Source organism: Callithrix jacchus, chromosome 6, assembly GCF_049354715.1.
Source record: "Callithrix jacchus isolate 240 chromosome 6, calJac240_pri, whole genome shotgun sequence".
In the NCBI taxonomy this organism is placed as follows: Eukaryota; Metazoa; Chordata; class Mammalia; order Primates; family Cebidae; genus Callithrix; species Callithrix jacchus.
Genome location: NC_133507.1, coordinates 59,760,758 through 59,768,146, shown reverse-complemented (window position 1 = coordinate 59,768,146; position 7,389 = coordinate 59,760,758).

Genomic DNA, 7,389 nt, shown 5'->3' with positions numbered 1-7,389 from the left:
GTTGAGGTTGTGGAGAAAGGGGAACATTTGTATACTGTTAGTGGGAGTGTAAATTAGGTTCAACCATCGTGAAAAGCAGTGTGGTGTCTCCTCAAAGAGCTAAAACCAACTACCATTTGATCCAGCAATCCCATTACTGGGTACACATATACCAAAAGGAATAAAATCATTCTACCATAAAGAAGCATGCATGCAAATGCTCATTGCAGCACTGTTCACAATGGGACCAACCTAAATGTCTATCAATGACAGATTGCAAAAAGAAAATGTGATACACATACACCATGGAATACTATGCAACCTTAAAAAAGTAAGGTCATGTCTTTTGTGGGAACATGGATGGAGCTGGAGGCTATTACTATTAATTACCAAATTAATACAGGAACAGAAAACCAAATACTGTATGTTTTCACTTTTAGGTGGGAGCTGAATTATGAAAACCCATGAACACAAGGGAACAACAGACACTTGAGAGTGGAGGGTTGGAGGAGGGAGAGGAGCAGAAAAAAATAACTATTGGGGCCAGGCAGAGGGGTTCACACCTGTAACCCCAGCACTTTGGGAGGCTAAGGTGGGCAGATTACTTGAGGTCAGGAGTTCAAGACCAGCCTGGCCAACATGGCAAAACTCCGTCTCTACTAAAAATACAAAAATTAGCCAGGCATGGTTGTGCATGCCTGTAATCCCAGCTACTCGGGCGGCTGAGACACGAGAATGACTTGAACCTGGGAGGCAGAGGCTGCAGTGAGCCGAGATCACACCACTGGACTCCAGCCTGGGCAACAGAGTGAGACTCTGCCCAAAAAAACAAAACAAAAAAACACTGTTGCATACTAGGCTTAATGCCTGGGTGATGAAATAATCTGTTCAACATACCCCCATGACACAAATTTACCTGTATAACAAACCTGCACAGGTGCCCCCAAACCTAAAATTTGCAAAACAAAAACAATACAGTAGTCTTTAGTAAAATTGGGGTACATAAATTATAAAAATGCAAGAAAAGAGCAATTTATGACACAAATTTTATGGACTATATAGCAATGAATATGAAAATACGGTCAACAGGACTGTCTTCGCCTAACCCAGGGCATTATCATACAGTCGAGCTCTGAATTGAATGTTGATGGTATTTTGAAGTTGTGAGTCGTAGACTGTTAAACTCATACCTGGGCCTCTGAGTTAAAAGATAATGTTCTTTTGGGGGCCTCACTAGACAGGTGTTGAGCATCTTGCCCAAACCTTCAGTGAATATTGTAGATTCCAACTGGCCGCATCCTAAGGGTGTTCTGAGCTGGTTTAGGAAGAGTCACTACAAACTGTGCCCTGTTGGATTATACAAGATTGCCAACATTTCAGCTTTTACCTTTGAAATTCAAAATAGACCACAAGATTGTATACCTACAAGTACCTACAGAGGTTCTCATTGGGGAATCTGAAATAGCAGCACTGTATCCATCAGCCTTAATAGGGTGTAGCTAATTACTATCCACCCCCACCCTCAACCTTTGTTCACTGGCATTTAAAAGTCAGGCAGGGCGTGTGTAATCTGTGAAAACTTTTAGCAGAGACTTTCGAAATACATCTTTCATTTGAAAGTTCACAAACTCTGTTTCTAGTTCTTTCCTGGACAGATAGATACATAAAAGTGGTATTTGTGGTTTCCTGAAGGTGTGTTTCTGCAGCCCTCCTCTAACCCTTTATAGCTTTTCCTTCCTCACACCTTGACCATCACCTTCCCAGTCTAGAGAATACAGGCCCTTTTCATGCACAGGCAGACATTTGAGATAAGAGCTTTACTAGTTGTGGTATGATTTTTTGAAAACGTTTTTTACTGTTAAATATTATACAAGTACAGAAATCCACATGAGACAAACATACAGCTTAAGGAGTTATTAAAGGGCAACTACCTTGCAACTGACATCCATTTCAGGAGAGAAGACCTTGCCAACTACCCCAGACACCCTCCACACGTACCGCCCAAACCCTTGTCGATAATCTGTCTTCACTACGGGGATTGTTTTCTTTCTCTTGGATATTATCCACCTGTATTATGAGCATCCTGTGGCTGCTGTAAAAAATTAAAGTAGACGGCAACAGAAGTGCGTTCTCTCAAAGTTCTGGAGCCCAGAGATCTGAAAACAAAGTGCTAGTCAGGCTGCATCCTGGGGGGATCTAAGGAAGAATCCATTCTTTTCCAGCTTCCAGCCACTGCTGGCATTCCTTGACTTGTGGCCACAACACTCCTGCTCCCTGGTCACATTGTCCCCTCCTCTTCCATCTGTGTGAAATCTTCCTCTACCTAACTCTTTTGTTTGTTTGTTTTTTGAGATGGAGTCATTAGCCAGGCATGGTGGCACATGCCTGTAATCCCAGCTACTCGGGAGGTTGAGGCAGGAGAATCACTTGAACCTGGCCTGTAATCCCAGCGATTCCAGAGGCTGAGGCAGGAGAATCGCTTGAACCTGGGAGGCGGAGGTTGTGATGAGTGGAGATTGCACCATTGCACTCCAGCCTGGGCAACAAAAGTGAAAACCCGTCTCAAAAAAAAAAAAAAAAAAAAAGTTAAGAAAAGAGACGGAGTCTTGCTCTGTCACCCAGGCTAGAGTGTGAAATCTTGGTTCACTACAACCTACCTATACCTCCCATGTTTAAGCAATTCTCCTGCCTCAGCATCCTGAGTAGCTGGGATTACAGGCGCCTGCCACTGCTCCCGGCTAATTTTTGTATTTTTAGTAGAGATGGGGTTTCACCATATTGGCCAGGCTGGTCTCATATTCCTGATTCCAGTGTTGGGATTATAGGTGTGAGCCACCGCGCCCAGCCTCCCTCTTCCTAACTCTTATAAGGACACTTGTCATGGGATTTAGGGCCACCTGGATAATCTAGGTTGATTTTTTTTGAAACGGATTCTCACTCTGTTGCCAAGCTGCAGTGCAGGGGTGCGATCTCAGCTCACTGCAACCTCCGCCTCCTGGGTTCAAGCAATTCTTGTGCCTCAGCCTCCCAAGTAGCTGGGATACAGGCACACACCAACACACCCCACTAATTTTTTAATTTTTTCAGTAGAGATGGGGTTTTACCAGGTTAGTGAAGGTGGTCTCTATCTCCTGACCTCATGATCTGCCTGCCTGGGCCTCTCAGTGCTGGGATTATAGGTGTGAGCTACTGCATCTGGCCACTAGGATGATTTTCTTAAGATCCTTAATTACATCTACAAAGATTCTTTTTCCAATTAAGGTAACATTCATAGGTTCCAGGGAGTAGGATGTGGACATATTTGCAGGGGGAGGGAGGTGGTATTCAACTCACTACATCACCCAATTGTAAATCTCTAAACACTGTATTTAAGTTTGCTTTGTCTTTTAGCTCTCTTATTCTATAAAGTCCCCATCCATCTCTTTATTTCAACTCCTGGCAATGTATTTGTTGAAGAACCTTGATCATATATCCTACTTTTTCAATGTTGATATTTTAGAAATTTGTGTTATATAGATTAGCACATTCCTCTGTTCTCTGTATTTTTTAATTTTCTTTTTGAGACGGAGTCTCACTTTGTCACCCAGGCTGGAGTGCAATGGCTCGATCTCGGCTCACTGCAACCTCTGCCTCCTGAGTTCAAGTGATTCTCCTGCCTCAGCCTCCCGAGTAGCTGGGACTACAGGCGTGTGCCACTACGCCTGGCTAATCCTTCTTTTTTTCAGTAGAGATGGAGTTTCACTGCGTTAGCCAGCATGGTGTCTATCTCCTGACCTTGTGATCTGCCCGCCTCGGCCTCCCAAAGTGCTGGGATTACAGGCATAAGCCACCGCACCTGGCAGTTCTCTATATTTCCATAAATTGGTACTTAGATATAGAGGCCTAATCAGATTTTAGGTTTGATTTGGTTTTTGTCTATGCTACTTCATAGCTGATGTGTTTATCAAAAGATACCTATCTGGGCCAGGCACGGTGGCTCATGCCTGTAATCCCAGCATTTTGGGAGGCTGAGGCAGGTAGATCACTTGAGTTCACAAATTCGAGATCAGCCTGGCCAACACGGTGAACATCTCTACTAAAAATACAAAAAAATTAGCCAGGCATGGTGGCAGGTGTCTGTAAACCCAGGTACTTGGGAGGCTGGGGCACGAGAATCATTTGAACCTGGGAGGTGGAGATTGCAGTGAGTCGAGATGGTGCTGCTGCACTCCAGCCTGGGTAACAGTGATACTCCATTTTTTTTTTTTTTTTTTAAAAAAAGATACCTAACATCTGGTTGGCTGTGATTTTTGCAGCCATAGGTGCTCAATCTTAGATCCTTAATTCATTAAGGATTGCAAAATGGTGATTTCCAATGCCATTGTCTCGTCTGTGTATTTGTTCAAATACTTCTATGAAGAGATGTTCCCTCATTTACTGGTTGTTTGCTCAGAGTTATAGTTTGTGTAGGAAAGGTGCATTGAATGCTTCATTCTTCCCTTTATAACCAGTTTGCAAAATAGTTTTTAGCATCCTCCAAACGTGATTTATTAGGTTTATTTAAAAATCATTGGTCATTTATTTTTTAATCATTAATTTAAACATACCTGGCATTTTTTTTCAGTCCATTGCAGTGACTCTTATTCATGCATGATTTATTCCATCTTGAGCCATGGAAGCCTTTGCAAATTGTTTCCAATTACTTTAGTTAAAACCCTAATAGTTTTTGTTAGCTTCTTTGCTATCTTGTATAACATGATGGCCCATTTTGTACAATTCCTGCCTTAAACCTGGATTGAACCATTTCAATAGCATTTCTCACTAAAGACTATAGTCTGGATACTGGGGATGCTTATTGTTACTGGATTGTTAATTGTCTCTAAACCTAAAATTAAAATACATAATAACACAGGTTGGGTGGGGTGGCTCATGCCTGTAATCCCAGCACTTTGGAAGGCCAAAGCAGGAGGATTCCATGAGCTCAGGAATTTAAGACCAGCCTGGGTGATATAGTGAGCCCCGTTTCTACTAAAAACAATTCTAAGAATTAGAAAAAAAAAATACATAACATAAAAGCAGGAGAGGGGTATTAGAATTTAACATGTTTAAGGTACTAGCATTATCAGGGAAATGGCAAAAGCATCTTAAAACTATAGGTAGCCCCTTTTCCCATAGAATGTATTCTGGTTCTCAAGGTCACGTGGGATGATCTAATTAGAGTATCACATTATAACCCATTGCTTTATTCCATCACACACACACACCCCATTCTTAGAATAACAATGAGAATAGGAAGTTTGGGCATGAATTTTTAATAATTCCAGATTTTTATTTTTTTATATTTTGTTGCATTTTAAGTTTTGGGGTACATGTGAAGAACATGTTAAGATTGTTGCATAGGTACATACATGGCAGTGTGGTTTGCTGCCTTCCTCTCCATCACCTATATCTGGCATTTCTCCCCATGTTATCCCTCCCCAACTCCCCACCCCCACTGTCCCTTCCCTAGTTCCCCCCACAGACCCCAGTGTGTGGTGCTCCCCTCCCTGTGTCCATGTATTGTCACTGTTCAACACCCACCTATGAGTGAGAACATGCGGTGTTTTGATTTTCTGTTCTTGTGTCAGTTTGCTGAGAATGGTTTCCGGGTTCACCTACATCCCTACAAAGGATACGAACTCATAGTTTTTGATGGCTGCATATTATTCCATGGTGTATATGTGCCACATTTTCCCTGTCCAGTTTATCATCAATGGGAATTTGGGTTAGTTCCAAGTCTTTGCTATTGTAAACAGTGCTGCAATGAACATTCGTGTGCATGTGTCCTTAGAACAATTTACAATGAGAACAGGCAGTTTGGGCATGAAGTTTTAATAATTCCAGATTTTATTTATATTTATTTATTTGTATGTTTGAGTCTCTCTCTGTCGCTCAGGCTGGAGTGCAGTGGTATGATCTCAGCCCACTGCAACCTCCGCCCCCCAGACTCAAGAAATTCTTGCACCTCAGCCTCCCAAGTAGCTGGGAGTATAGGCACATGCCACCATACCTGGCTAATTTTTGTAAAGACAGGATATTGCCATGTTGGCCAGGCTGTTTTTTTGAGATGGAGTCTCGCTCTGTCACCCAGGCTGGAGTGCAGTGGCATGATCTTGGCTCACTGCAATCTCCATGACTTCGGGGTTCAAATGATTCTCCTGTCTCAGCCTCCCAAGTAGCTGGGACTACAGGTGCATGCCACCGTGCCTGGCTAATTTTTGTATTTTTAATAGAGATGGGGTTTCACCATATTGCTCAGTCTGGTCTTGAACTCCTGACCTCAGGTGATCCACCTGCTTAAGGGAGGATCGCTTAAGCCTTTGAGGCAGAGGTAGTGAGCTGAGATTGTGCCACTGCACTCCAGCCTGGGTGACAGAGACCCTGTCTCAACAAAACAAAATAGGAAGATTAGCATGCATTTGACTTCACACTCTGAAGCAACACCCTGATAGTCACTCACATCCATTTCAAGGAACATCATATTGGAGTACTTTTCAGAGAAGTGTCCTTCACGGTTTCTGAAGGTCTTTGAAACATGATCTTTGTTAGCACTTCCTTTTGCTTTTCTGTTTCCCAATTCCTAGTATAAAGCATTTATTCTCAGAGGCTCAGCTTTTAAAAAGGCTCTTCCAGATAACGTTTTTGCCTTGTCAACATGTTAGGAGGTCCAATCAAAAAATAAAAGTATTTTCCAGTATTTTTACACAAAGTTATTGGTTTAAATATGTCTATTCTGGTCGGATGCAGTGGCTCACATCTATAATCCCAGCACTTTGGTAGGCCAACGTGGGCGGATCACAAGGTCAAGAGTTTGAGACCAGCCTGACCAACATGGTGAAATCTCGTCTCGACTAAAAATACAAAAATCAGTCGGATGTGGTGCACATGCCTATAATCCCTGCTACTTAGGAGGCTGAGGTAGAAGAATTGCGTGAACCCAGGAGGCAGAGGTTGCAGTGAGCTGAGGTCGCCCCGCTGCACTCCAGCCTGGGAGACAGAGTGAGAATCAGTCTCAAAAAAGAAAAAAAAAAAAAGCCTATTCCCTTTTATATCTGCTTTTAAAAGAAGTTAGGAAGACAAGGTAATGGAGCCCATGAGCTTTGTCTCCTTGAACAAGAAGAAACTTCTCTAAGAAGTTTGGGGCAGGAATTACACACAGTCAAGAAGCCCCATGAATCCAAGTATTTACTTAGCCTCACTAAAATGATAGCATACAACTGGTTTTCTGAAACTGCTACAGCTGCTGAAGGGTTCAGAGGTGGACCCCAGGGTGGCCAGCTGGGCTCAAAGTGGAGCAGGGTCAGGATGGACAAGGATATGCTGACCACCCTGAAGATCCTCATCTTCGTGAGATTGGGGTAGGCAAGTCCAGCCTGCTCTTAAGGTTCACAG